The sequence below is a fragment of the Microtus oregoni genome, unplaced genomic scaffold (assembly GCF_018167655.1).
Source record: "Microtus oregoni isolate MIOR12 unplaced genomic scaffold, Mior012 000019F_ref0000042, whole genome shotgun sequence".
NCBI classification, from domain to species: Eukaryota; Metazoa; Chordata; class Mammalia; order Rodentia; family Cricetidae; genus Microtus; species Microtus oregoni.
This window is the reverse complement of record NW_024543078.1, coordinates 31,201,335-31,215,723: the sequence shown is the minus strand read 5'-3', so window position 1 is coordinate 31,215,723 and position 14,389 is coordinate 31,201,335.

Sequence of the window (14,389 nt, the reverse complement as noted above, 5' to 3'; positions counted from 1 at the left end):
CATTTGGAAATAAAATGGAATTTGAAATTCTTCACAGTGGGTTCAAATCTTGGCTGTGATAGTTACAGAATCTGAGCAGATTTCTTAAACCTCTTGGTCCTAATTCATATACATATATATGCGTGTATATGGCAAAAGTACATCTATGTCAACGACATATTTTAAAAAAATTGTAAGCAAGTTATATTTTAGTGTAAAAGGATTTTGAAAGTCATATAAACGCCAATTATGTAGACATATTGATGCTTGATTTGATGAAGTGTTTGTTATTTGATATGTCCTGTTTCCTTCATTCAACTACTAAAGCCAAAACATGAATTCTTCCACATGCACTAATTCTAACACTTCAGCAGGTGAAGAGGAGCCTCCAACAAGGAAGGCAATAGATGCTTAATGACCCTTGAATTATTGTCAGGGAAGAGCGCTTTAAGGGCATTCATTGCTCTTAGGAAAGCTATGGCCCATGACTCTAAGAGCCTGGGTACCAGGACTCTCAAAGTCCATTACGGGATAACTGGCCTGAAGGCATCAGATGCCTTCCAGTGTTCCTGAAATAAGGAGCAAGGGATGGAACACAGGCTGGTGGAAAACAGCCATCATTTCCCACCTCTAACAGAAGTTTATTCTCTGTTTTTTCCTCTTAGTGTAGATGGATCAATGTTTCAAAAAGACTGAAGGAAAACAGGTAAAGCACATACTTTTTTAAAAAAATCACAAAACTTCCCTAGACAGTCCTAATTATTTCTGTGAAATGCGTAATGAATAATTTGCTTCTGTCTTTGTGTTTGTTTTAGATGTAGCCATGACAAGTGATTCGCAGCTTACAACCTCTGGGTCATTTCTATGTCGGCGCCATTGCTTAGGGACTTTTCAGAAATACTGTAAAAATGCAAACACCACAAAATAGTAGAATTTGGGTGAACCTGGTCCCTAAGGGCTTCTAGCTGATGAAACCCTAGGATTAGGGCCTTGTACTTCCACCAGTGGGTGTGGATCTTTCCACCAGTGGGTGTGGATCTTCCCGTGCAGTGGGGCAGGAGCAGGAATGCACGTGACTTTGATTCCTACTTCTGGCACTGCTTTTAGCTCCATATTCCTCTTCTGGACAAATTTTTACCCAGTTCTTTATCCAAAAGCCCCTATTAACAAATATTTTGAAAGGCAAAATATATTTATTCTCTGAAAATGGGAGAGTTTCCTGTAAATATGGTGTGTGTGTGTGTGTGTGTGTGTGTGTGTGTGATTATTCATGGTCCTGAAAGGCAAGATTAATATTCAGGAATCAGTAAGGTACATTTTGTTTTTTTGTTTAAAAATATTTTTAAATTGCTCACTTTAAGGTTCCTATTCTAACTCATATTCAATTCAATTATTTTATGTAAAATTTTACTTATTTTGTTAGTGTATATCCATTGTATAAGATAATATTTCATTATGGCTTTTTCATAAATGCAAATAATTTACTTGGCAAAGTTTCAAGTATTTTGCTCCACAATATCTCATTAGTGTGTTGTCATGTTTTTCTTAAAAGCATTTGAGTGCATGACTACATCATCATTTATTTAAATTTCCACACGTTACCATAGTTTCTACTTCCTGCTTTCACTAGAATATGCTGTGACGTAGTCATCAATTGTGGCTCAGCTGTAGCTCTCTTACTATCCTGTCCAGGAGTGGGCAAAGAGTCAACAAACAGCATTGGTGTGGTAGGAAATAGATCTGGGGAAGAAGGTCAAAGATAAAGTGTTTCCCTAGTATAAGTCAGGCCAGGTTAAATATTTAGTACTACACAGAAGAAAAACAAAAACACAAAAATAAGGACATAAGAGGCTGACCCACTAAACAGCTATGAGAGGCTTTGCAAAGAATGAACTGCCATAAGTGTCCCTCTCATTCTACTGAGTGTGGCTCCTCATATGGCCAAGCTGGAGTACACTGTGGCTAAGTTAAGGCTCTCTATTCTCACACAGCAGCAACTACTCAACCTCATAATACAGTTGCCACTACAGATCTCTACTACTTCTGTGACACAGAGCAAGGATAAGAACTACTATGTTTACTTACAGACTTAAAGACTTGGTGTGTGTGTGTGTGTGTGCGTGTGTGTGTGTAATGTATGTGACCTATCTTCATTATTTCTCAGATTCTTTAGTGAAAGCATTTTGGACAAAGATGCCATCATTTAATGCTCAAAATTTATATTGAATATTCCCAGTGAGCTGTGTAGATGAAGTCACTTAGTGAATGATCTATGAACTACTCTAGGTCTAGAAACAAAGTGTGGAAAAATGGCGTTGCAATAACTGCATTAGAGAACTATTCATTTTACAGCTATGTAGAAACAAACATGCATAAAACTATATTCACAACATAGTGAAGTCGGTATTAAAGAAACCAGAAGGCAAATGCGTGTCTTTCGTGTGCTTGGGCCACATCCTCTTTACTATGCAGGGATAGATTTCCCAAGTTCCAGCAGTAAGCCCCTCCACTTGCTAGCTTGGACTGCAGGTTCAATTATTGCTAAGTTCATCATTCGGACTCGTGAGACAAACAATGTTCATGAAATTATGTAATTTGTTGACAATGGACTAGCACTATCTGGGGTGTATATGCAATTGTTCAAACTCTTATTGTATTGTGAGAATACTGGGGCTGAATTTCCCAATAACCACATTGCTGGGAGCTGCCATTTGTTTCTTAATTGCTGGTAGAGTGTTTTCCTTTTCAAAAACTCCTCTCCAGGCTAACTACATGTTCTTCTGAAGTTTTCTATATCCAAGCTGTGTTACTCGACTTTAAATTAACTGTAGCAGTCATGAAAATGTAATACTTTAAAATATAGTGCTTTACATTTTAATAAATATGTATTTTTATTTTTAGATTATAATTACATCATCTTAGCATTATTCCAGATGATAACGTGAAAAATACTCACCTTCTTATCTTAGTATGTTGTTACTGATGTCTAAAATATACTTCAAATTCATCCCAAAATCCTCCCACCCTTGCTGTGGTTTCCACAGTCTCACCCTTATTTTTCCTATATTTATATGTGGGTATTACTTATTAATAGCTATTGTGTGACTAACACTTTTATTTTCATTTTTGTTACTTGCCATACTGTAAGTGTTTTTTGCTATTTCTCTGTTGTCTTTAATACCATTCACAGCTACATAATATTTTACCATGTCAATTAAGGGAGAATTTAATATGAATAAATATAATACTGTCTTATTGTTGAAATGTTGCCTTATTTCCATTATCTAGTAACATAATAGTATACATAATATAGAATGTTTCCTCTATTTCATTTTTGTGTCTCATTTCTATTCTTGTATGTGAGGCACTCTAGAAGTGAATTCCCAAGAGTCACAGCACAACTTTTCTCTCTTTTGTAGACCTTGATATTGGTGACAAATTGCTTCTCTAAGAATAGGCACCACTTCCTATCCACAAGCTATTTGCTAGAATGCAAGGTATTGAACTATTATCTATTTTAATTATTAAAAATCTCCATATATACTGTCCAATGTTAATAATTCAAGGTTTTAAAGATGTTTTGAGAAGCTGGTGGGTTCACTTAGCGGGTAAAGGCACTTGCAACAAGCCTAACGACCTGAGTTTTATCCTAAGCCTCACATGATGGAAAGAGAGAACCAATTTCTATAAACCGTCTTCTGACTCATACACATCCTCTGACCTCCTCATGCATGTGGGCTTGCGTACACACACACACACACACACACACACACACACACACACACAACAACAACAAATGTGATAACATTAAAATTTATTTTCTATGTAACAAAGTCTTTATTATTGCTGTCAATAGTGACATCAATATTTTGGGAGGTAACATTATGTCTCACATGAGCCGATGTACCTGTCTTGGGTCTCTGTTAAATCACGTCTGCTTTGAATTGTATGTAGGTTTCCTCATTTTATGCACTTAAGTTCCTCACTTTGTTGGTCTGTCATTCAGAAGGAAGAAACTCTTGGGAGTCCTTTGAACATATAGAATTTAATATTGGGTCTCGTCAGGTACAACTATATTAACTATGAAATGTTAGGAAGGGAGCAATTAAAGAAGCTATTCTCTCTCCTGAAGCTAAGCAAAAATACTCAGCAAACAGGGTGTGTTGGGTGTCACTGACACCTCAGTTCCATGGGAAGGAAGAGCAGCTCAGCCAGGGCTGCAGTTTCAGAGGCCAGAGAAGACAATCTGGGCTTGTTATCTTTGTCTTTGCAAAATCGGTAGTCAATGGGGTACTGATGAGTTACCATGGTGATGCAATGAGAATGACAGGGAAATAAGAAATCAAACTCCAGCCTCCAAGTCCCTATTAGCAACTTCTCCTGGAAGAACATAGCAAGGCAAGCTGGACGGCAGAAATGTGGCTTTCATGCAATAGCCCAAATAGGGCATAAAATAATATGTTTAGGCAGAAAGGCAAAGGACTAATGATCATGTAACATACACAGTCATCTGTTCATATGCATGGGCTCCACATCTGAGGATTCAGTCAATCACATACACACAAAAATGAAACAAAACTATATATACATTGAGCATGTACAGTTTTCTTGCTGTTATTCCATCGCCACACAGCATACCAATCATTTGAATATCATGTACATGACATTATATATCATGTTATCTAGAAATGTAATATAGAGGAGAATGTACATAAGGTCTGTGTCAATAGTGACATACTATAGCTGAGACTTGAGTATTTGAGTACTTCAGTATCTGCAAGAGCCCTGGAAGCATCTCTCAAGGATGTTGACAAATGATTGTTCTGGAAGAAGTTAGGGTAATTGCTTAAATTCCACTAAAGAAAAACCTATTGTGACACTTTTAAAATTGTAAGGAAACTTCATTCAAGATTTGTAATAGAAGAAAGTGATTATCTCAACTTTCAGCACAGCAAGGAGATGTGAGGATTGGGTCTTTATGGCCAACAAACCAAGTAAGGAAAGAAACAACTAAGAGAAGGCATGAGAGATAGACGTTCACACTAAGTCAACTCAACTTGATTCTTTCTTAAAGCAGGTCAAAACTTCAGAGATGAGAAGTGATGAATTTGAAAAGCTACACTAAGCAGGCCAAAGATAGTCAGAGGCCAAGATTAACATGTAGTTGAGAAGTGGATTCAAAGAAGCTTAGCAGATAATTTGATTGGGGTGGCTATCAAACATCTGAAATGTTATATGCCTACTGTGTGTGTCTTAATCCCATAAAGAGAAGGAGGGTTAGAGAACTTAAAATTGCATTACTTACCTTATGCTTTTATAGATTTGGTGTTACTTACGAATATTACTAGAAGTTCTTACAACCATAGGTTAATATTTCTTTTTTAAAAATGTCTAATATTCAAAGTAGAATTCATTTAAACACAGAATGTTAAGATGTCTAATATCATAAGTGTACATACCACCAAGCCTGACAATCTAAAAGGGCACTTTTGGATAAACAGGAAACAAAGGCAGTATAAAAAAATTTACAAGAGGTAGATAAACATCCAGCAGGGCCTTTGGAACCCACAGCTTCCACAAACAATTGAGTGCAACTGGACTACATGGTGGTTTTAAGAGACATATGATTATTACTGGAGTATTACAACAAAATGATGAAAGGACTGATAAAAATTTGAATAATATATCCTTCAAAATTGGCAAAATGAGAAAGCACAAAGTCATGTTGCTGAAAGAATGTTGAGCAGGATGGTTCCAGAATATTTAAGCCAGGTGAACCTTTTTGTTTGCTTACTTATTTTCTGCAGGCTTACTATAATAATTGACAACAATTATAAGTTTATCATTTTCTTATTTTACATTCCATTCCTATGATAAAGACCATGACCAAAAGCAATTTGAGAAAGAGTTTGTTTGGCTTATGTGTATGGATCAGAGTTGATCATTGAGGAAAGTCAGGGCAAAAACCCAAGGATGCTCAATCATGCCACAAGGACATGTGCCCAACTATGTTTAGAGAAACATTGTTTGTCATAGCCAGAACCTGGAAACAACCTAAATGCCCCTTGGCCAAAGAATGGATAAGGAAAATGTGGTACATTTACACAATGGAGTTCTACACAGCAGAAAAAATTGTGACATCTTGAATTTTGCAAGAAAATGGATAGAGCTAGAAAACATCATATTGAATGAGGTAACCCAGACACAGAAAGACAATTATCACATATACTCATTCATAAGTGGTTTTTAAACATAAAGCAAAGAAAACCAGCCTACAAATCACAATTCCAGAGAACCTAGACAACAATGAGGACCCTAAGGGAGACATACATAGACCTAATCTACATGGGAAGTAGAAAAAGACAAGATCTCCTGAGTAAATTGGTAGCATGGGGACCTTTGGAGAGGGTTGAAGGGGAGGAGAGGCAGGGAAGGGAGCAGAGAAAAATGTAGAGCTCAATTAAAAATACCATCGTTAAAAAAAAAAAAATACTCAAGGCAAGTACCTGAAACTGAAGCAGAGGCGAGAGGAACACTGCTCACTGTCCATGGCTTGCTCACCTGTTTTTTTAACACTACTCCCAAGGATGGCACTGTCTATGGTGGGCTGGACCCTCACACACCAATCATTGAACAAGAAAATGCTCTATGGACCGGTCTGATGGAGGCATTTTCTCAATTAAGACTCCTGTTTTTCAGATGACTCTAACTTGTGTCAAGTAGACAAACAAACAAACAAACAAACAACGAAAACTCAGCACAGCACTATACATATAGTTTGTGCCATATATATATATATATATATACACACATATATATATGTATATATATATGATTAAATCAAATTAACTAACCTGTCCGTAAATGAATATAACACATTTTGTACTAGAAAATTTAAGATCTCTCTTGAAATTCCTCTGTTCTCTTTGTCTCTCTCTCTCTCTCTCTTGTCACCTCTTTCCCCATCTTTCCCTGCTATCCCTAACCTATTCTCTCTATGGAAAGACAGGGGCTCATGTAGCTCAGGCTGCCTGGGAACTTATTGTCTCTTGCTTCAAGCTCCTGACTGAGCACGTTCACTTGTGATACCATACTTGACGAGTGATTTTCAAGCACACATTCATTATTATTAACTGTTGTCACCAGGCTGAACACTGGATTCACAGAACTTAATCACAGTAAGTGTAATTTTTACTTATTGATTCCGTGGCTTCTCAGGCCCTCTTTGCTGCCTCTATCAATCTACTCCCTGCTTCTGTGAGTTCAGCTTATTAAGAATTCAGGTGTAAATGACAACAGGTTGTATTTCCAATCCCGGGCTAGGCTTCCTTTGAAGGCAAAGTATATTGCAAATTTATCTGTGTCATTCTTTGTAGCAGTGTTTCCTTTTAATATGCAATGTATTCTACTATACAAATACACGTATGTGTGGCTTGTATACACACACACACACACACAGAGAGAGAGAGAGAGAGAGAGAGAGAGAGAGAGAGAGAGAGAGAGAGAGAAAACATTTCCTTTATTCATTTACCTGAGGATTATTTTAAAGATGGATTATTTTTCAGTATGTGTTGTTGTTTTGGTAGAAGATTTGTTGTAAGAAAATACTTGATTTGTCTCTAGTCTGCTACACTGGCCTGTGTGTCTGGTCTGTCTGAGTACCACTAACAAGGTGTTTTGATTCTTCAGCTTTGATGAATTCGGAAATCAAGTGCTAAGATATTTCCATCTTTGTTTTCTTTGTTCTTAGTGCTGCTTTTTCTCTTAGGACCTTGCATTTTATAGGCAGAAATTTTCTACGTTTATGAAAAATTCCATTAAAATTTCAATAAGGGACTTTATAGAATGGGTAGATCAGACTAGAGAATATATTGGCTTGATATTGATTTTTATAATCCTAAGAAATACAGAATTTTGCCTTTGCTTAGTGTCTCTTCATTGTCTTTCATAAATAATATGTACTTTTCAATGTAAAGACTTTCGTTAATTTATTTTCAATTACAGCTATTCTTCTCTTATTCAATCAGTTTTATATTAAAACCTGTAGTGGGTGCTTGTAGAATACCAAATCTCACATATATTATTTATCTTCTACAGATATATCATGGATTTTAATTTATAAGTTATTCAAGTAAGATATGAAGAAAATAATAGCAAAGTAGATTTTAATGGTATGCTATAATAAAATTTTAAATGTTATCTTTGTCTCTCTGACAAAATATCCTTTTTTCCTGAATGGGGATGTTGGGTGGCCAGAATACTTCAGTGTAAAGTAGTCACTCCGCATCTCATCGCCAGTATGCTTTGATATCTGTGAGATGAAGTGGACTGAGATAAATGACGAAGCACTTATCACATATTGTGGCCATAATTGAGACTTGAAATGAGGCAGTAAAACTAACTTACATTTCTTTCCCTTTCTTCAATTTTTTCATGAATAGAAGACTGATTCTAACCATATATCTTAGCAACTTAAAGGTTCATTTTTCTTTCCTTATTAAATTTAAGATTTGCACTTTTTCACTTAAAGAAAGCATATTACAACTGCTCCTGACATATTTGAGCATTGAACACCACTAAGCTTATATTTTCAGTCTATTACTGAGTAAAATAAGAGTCATAGGGGTGTAGGTACTATGGTACTCTAACACATCATCTGGGAACTGAAATGCACATTGTATACCTAACTAACTAATAGCATAGACAGTGAGGATACACTGGTCAAAACCATAATTCACTCCTCTGCTGAGACAAAGCTGGATGCTGTTAATATTCATTATATCACAGAATTCAAAATTTATGAATTATTTATTTCTGAAACTTTCCATTTAATTTGTTGGACATTACCTTGAATAGCTGAAACTGTGGAGATTGATTCCGTAGATTCGGATCAGAACTCGTTTTAGAATCTTTTATAAATAGAATTGTTTTCCTTTAAAGACTTAAACTTCTTGTCATACAGGCATTTCACTTGTGTGATTAGAGTTACCCCAAGATATTTTATGTCGCTTGTGGCTATTGTGAAGGGTGATGGTCCTCTGATTTCTCACAGCCTGTTTATCATCTATATATAGAAGGGCTAGTGATTTTTTTTTGAGGTAATCTTGTATCTTACCACATTACTGAAGGTGTTTATCAGATGTAGGATTTTCCTGGTAGAATTTTTGGGGTCACTTACGTAAACTATATCATCTACAAATAGTGAAAGTTTGGCTTCTTCCTTTCCAATTTTTATCCTCTTGATATCCTTTTGTTGTCTTACTGCTCTAGTGAGAACTTCGACTATTTTTTTCCTTTTTTTTTTATTGAGAAAAGGAGAAAAAAAAAAACAAGTTTCCATCTCCTCCCAGCCTCCCATTTCCCTCCCCCTCCTCCCACCCTTCTCCCCCTCCCCGCACTCCTCTCCCCCTCCCTCTCCAGTCCAAAGAGCAGTCAGGGTTCCCTGCCCTGTGGTAAGTCCTAGGTCCTCCCCTCTCCGTCCATTCCTAGGAAGGTGAACATCCAAACTGGCTAGGCTCCCACAAAGCCAGCACATTACGTAGGTTTATATCATATAGATATTAAGAGAGTAGACAAATTTGTCCTGTTCATGATTTTAGTGGAATCCCTTTGAGTTTCTCTCCATTTAGTTTGATGTTGACTGTTGGCTCTCTGTATATTGCCTTTAATGTCAAAAACCTTTTCCACATCTAATGAGATAATCTGTTTTTTTTCTTTCAATTTGTTGATATAGTTGATTACATTGATTGAATTTTTTTTATGTTGAGCCATTCCTACATCTCTGGGATGAAGCCAACTTGATCATGGTGAATGATTTTTCTGATGTGTTCTTGGATTCAGTTTGCCAGTATTTTGTTGAATATTTTTGCATCAATGCTCATGAGGAAGATTGTCTGTAATTCTCTTTCTTGGTTGCATCTTTGTGTGGTTTTGATACCAGAGTAACTGTTGTTTCATTAAAAGAGTTTGACAATGTCCCTTCTCTTTCTACTGTGTGGAACATTTGAGGAGTATTGGTATTAGCTTTTCTCCGAAATTCTGGTAGAATTCTGCTCTGAAACTATCTGGGCCTGGGCTTTTTTTTAGCTGGGAGACTTGATTACTGCTTCTATTTCCTTAGGGGTTATATGTCTATTTAAATAGTTTATTTGTTCTTAGTTTGATTTTGGCATGTGGTACCTATCCGGAAAATTCTTCATTTCCTTTAAATATTCCAATTTTTGGAGTACACGCTTTTAAAGTATGGCCTAATGATTCTATGGATTTCCTCAGTGTCTGTTGTTATTGATTTCAGCCCTCAATTTGATTATTTCCTGGTATATATTTCTCCTGAGTGGGTTTGCTTCTTTTTGTTCAAGAACTTTGGGGTATGCTGTTAAGTCACTAGTATAAGATTTCTCCATGTTCTTTATGTATTCACTTAATGTTATGAACTTTTCTATTAGCATTGTTTTCAAAGTGTCCCATAAAGTTTGGGTATGTTGTGAATTAATTTTCATTGAATTCTAGGAAGAGACCCAATGATGATTCAGTAGAACATTGTTCAATTTCCATTAGTTTGTGGGTTTTCTGTCATTTGTGTTTTTGTTGAATTCCAACTTTAAGACATGGTGATCCAATAACATACAGGGGTTGTTTCAATTTCGTTTTTTGTATCTGTTGAGGTTTGCTTTGGTACTGAGTATGTGGTCAGTTCTTTACAAGGCTCCATGAGGTGCTGAAGCGAAGAAATATTCTTTTGTGTTTGGGCGGAATGTTCTATAGGTTAAATCCAGTTGAGTCATAATTTCTGTTAGTTCCTTTATTTCTCTGTTAAGTTTATGTCTTGCAGTCCTGTCCAGGAGTGAGAGTGGGGTGTTGAAGTCTCCCACTATTAGTGTGTGCGGTTTCATGTGTGATTTGAGTTTTAATGGTGTTTCTTTTACAAATGTAGTTGCCCTTGTATTTGTTCAGAATTGAGACTTCATCTTGATGGATTTTTTGTGATGAATACAAAATGTCCTTCTTCATCTCTTTTGATTAATTTCTCCTGGAGTCCAGTCAGAGAGAGGGAGGATCGACAGTATGAGCAAAGGGGTCAAAACCACATTGGGGATACCCATAGAAACAGCTGACTCGAGCTAGTGGGAGCTCACTGATCCCAGACTAACAGGGGTCCGAACTAGGCCCTCTGAATGAAGGTGACAGTTGTGTAGCATGGGTAGTTGGTGAGATCACTAGTATTAGAATCTTTATTTATTCCTAGTGCATGAACTGGCTCTTTGGAGCCCATTCCCAAGTTTGCTGAATCCTCTATGGGAGGCTTCACTCTCTCTGAGGAGTGGATGGGGGTGGTCTGGGGAGAAAGTCAGAGGAATGGGAGGGTGGGAAGGAGAGGAAACTGAGATTGGTATGTAAAATAAGATAATTTTTAATGTAAAACTTAAAATTAAAAAATAATTGTTTTCCAGATAGATATTTTTTACATTTTATGGTTAGTATACCCAAATACACTGATTTTTATATCTTTTAAATTTTCCATAAATTTACCCAGTTTTAGCCACATCTTTTGTGCCTATATGTGTTTGTATCTATCTATCTATCTATCTATCTATCTATCTATCTATCTATCTATCTATCTATGTGTTTGTGTGTTGTAGGGTTTTTTATTTATGACATCATGCCACCTGCAAACAGAAATACTTCTTTCAGATTTCAATGCCTTTTAACTTTCTTTTCCAATTGTTTGGGTTAAGATATCCAATACAATACTGAATATAAGCAGTAAGACTCAAGTTAGTAGAATGAATAGTAGAAATCAAAAAACATATCAATATATCAAAAAAAGCATTGAAGGATGTTCAAGAATTCTTATATTTTACTTTCTTATTTAAATACTTTCATGTAAGTATGTGCTGTCTGCTCAGTATACCCTTTCTTTATCCATTACCTCTCTTCCTGACCCTCCTGCCTTTTCCTTGTCCCCCGTGTTTCCTTAGAAAGTTTGCTTCACTTTCATGTCATATACAAATACATGCTTTTATGAATAGACATAAAATCTAGGAGCTACAAATGAGAGAAAACGTATTTACCTTTCTGAGACTGGTTTAATTTGCTTAATATATGTATCTCTAGTTACATTAAATTATTAACTTTGTTTATTTATTATTATAACTTTGTTGATAGGATTAAATATTAATTTGTTCATCTTTATGGCTGGAGAATGTTCCATTGTGTATATAGAGCATATTTTCTTCCTCTGTTCTAGGCCATCTAGGTTGTTTACACAAATTAACTACTCTACACAGTGCTATAGTGAACACTGACTGATGTGAGGTATCTCTGTTATATGTTGATGTATAGACCTGGTGTTGTGGGATTATGACCTGTTTAGCCAATGGCTTTTGGGAGTTTTGGGCCCTAGTGCACAGTCGTGTTGGCATACCTGACTGCTTAAAGGCTCGGAGGAGGGCTCTCTGGCTCTCTTGCTCTTGTGCTCTCTCTTGGCATGGTCAAGAGAGCAAGCAGCACCCGTGGGCAGAATGGCCTTGACAAAGGCAGCTGGATCAGCACTGGCATCTGCTTTGTTCTGTATCTGTGATTTGTCTTTTCATTGCATTCCTTAAGAAGTTAGTTATTAAACTTATGCAGTTCCTGCATCAGTCCTTGGGAGTTCTGGTGGGTCATATGGCAGATCTATTTTTAGAGAGTTAAGGAAACTCCATCCTGACATTGATAGTGGACAGTTTATATTTCTATCAGCAGTGTGTGTGTACTCCTTTTGTTCACACTCTTGCAAGAATTTATTGTTATTTCTTTTTGTCATGACCATAATGCTAGGTAGAGTAGGATAGAATCTGTATTTAGTTAAAGTTTGCAGTTTTTTAATGACTACTGATGTTTTTCTTATGTCTATTGGCCATTTGTAAAATTCTTTGAGAACTCTGTATTCATGTCATTAGCCCATTGATTGGCTTCTTTCTTGCTTGCTTAGGTTTTGAGTTCTTCATACAATCTAGATAATATTCTGTCAAATGTGCAGTTAGCAAAGATTTTTTTTCCCAGTCCATAATTTATGTATATATAAATTAAATATCTATATTTTCCAATATACCAATGGCCAACAAGCACAGAAATAAAGCAAACTTATCAGTCACTAGGAAAGTGCAACCCTGAACAAAAGCCCACATTACAAACCCACTGACATGATAGAACAAAGACAGTCAAGAGAAAAGAATTGGTGTGAATATAAAAAGATATTATGTGTTGATAATGGGACTCTAAAGTGGTATAACTTTTGGAATAGTATCTTGCAGTCCCTCATATAATTCAACACAACGCTACCGGCAAAAACAAGTGTTCTTCTTAGTTCTCAACAGAAACATATAATGACAAGTCAATGACCAACTGATAAGTGGATAAAGAAAGTGGTGTATTGATATTGTAACCTATTCAGTTCTAAAAAGGAATAAAATACTAATGCATGCTGCAAATTATAGAAGTAATTATAAACATTGTGCTAAGTAAATAATTAAGTTACCAAAGCTATATATTATTTCATCTACATAAAATGGGCTGGGACTGGAGAGCTGGCTCAGTGGTTAAGGGCACTGATTGCTCCTCAGAGGTCCTGAGTTCAATTCTCAACAACCACATGGTGGTTCATCTGCAACGAGATCTGGTGCCCTCTGATGGCCTTAGTATATATACAAACAGCACACTGTATACATAATTAATAAATTTTTTTTTTTAAAAATAAAGAAACTATCTGGAAAAGAAGTACTGTCTAGAACATGAAGTAACTAGTGAGTATGGTGGAGAAAATAAGAAGGTCTGGAGGGTGTTCTGGAGGAGATAAAATGGTTTATTTTATTTTATTTATTTATTAAAGATTTCTGCCTTCTCCCCGCCACCGCCTCCCATTTCCCTCCCCCTCCCCCAATCAAGTCCCCTTCCCTCACCAGCCCAAAGAGCAATTAGGGTCCCCTGCCCTGTGGGAAGTCAGAGGACCACCCACCTCCTTCCAGGTCTAGTTAGGTGAGCATCCCAACTGCTTAGGCTCCCACAAAGCCAGTACGTGCAGTAGGATCAAAACCCAGTGCCATTGCTATTGAGTAGGAGATAAAATGTTAAAAAAAAAAAACTATTGGTAGTAATAACTACACTCAGTTATACATGTATGAATGGCCATTGGGTTGTTCTTTAAAATTGTTGAATTGTGTATTTCAATAAATCTGATCCTAAAGTAAATAGATGAGAAATCTGTTATACTGACACAAATAGAAGATACTTGGAAAATCAGGGCCAAGTTACACATCTTTTTGATCCCTGAAACCAGGAGGCAGAAGCAGGCAGACCTCCGTGTGTTCCAGGACAGCCTGTTCTACATAGAGAGTTCTGGAACAGCCAGTGTTATATATAGAGTCCCTGC